This window comes from Habropoda laboriosa, unplaced genomic scaffold (genome assembly GCF_001263275.1).
Source record: "Habropoda laboriosa isolate 0110345459 unplaced genomic scaffold, ASM126327v1 scaffold204, whole genome shotgun sequence".
In the NCBI taxonomy this organism is placed as follows: Eukaryota; Metazoa; Arthropoda; class Insecta; order Hymenoptera; family Apidae; genus Habropoda; species Habropoda laboriosa.
The window spans coordinates 1151706-1151943 of record NW_017100385.1 but is presented as its reverse complement, the minus strand read 5'-3'; the positions used below and the strand labels follow the sequence as shown (position 1 = coordinate 1151943).

General features: G+C 29.8%; 1 protein-coding gene across 1 annotated transcript in view; it reads right to left on the bottom strand.

The window, feature by feature from the left end:
- LOC108575013 overlaps window positions 1-238 on the bottom strand; it is a 4092-nt gene that overhangs the window by 1312 nt on the left and 2542 nt on the right. The window lies entirely within an intron of this gene.

The window sequence follows — 238 nt, the reverse complement described above, 5'->3', positions numbered from 1 at the left end:
TAGTCTTCAGCTATACCAACAGCTTCTGAAAATTTTGTTGTGCTATTTCTATTGCATGCACCAGCTACGAACGCAGCGCCTGTAAATTGCAATATTTAATTTTGCACACTGTTTATCACTTTGTTGCCACTTCAAGAATCTATATATTTTTCTGTTCGAACCTACGTTTATATTATTCATTTATATAACGTTTAACTATTGTGTAATTCATTTTAAATGTAAAATTTATATGCTTAAT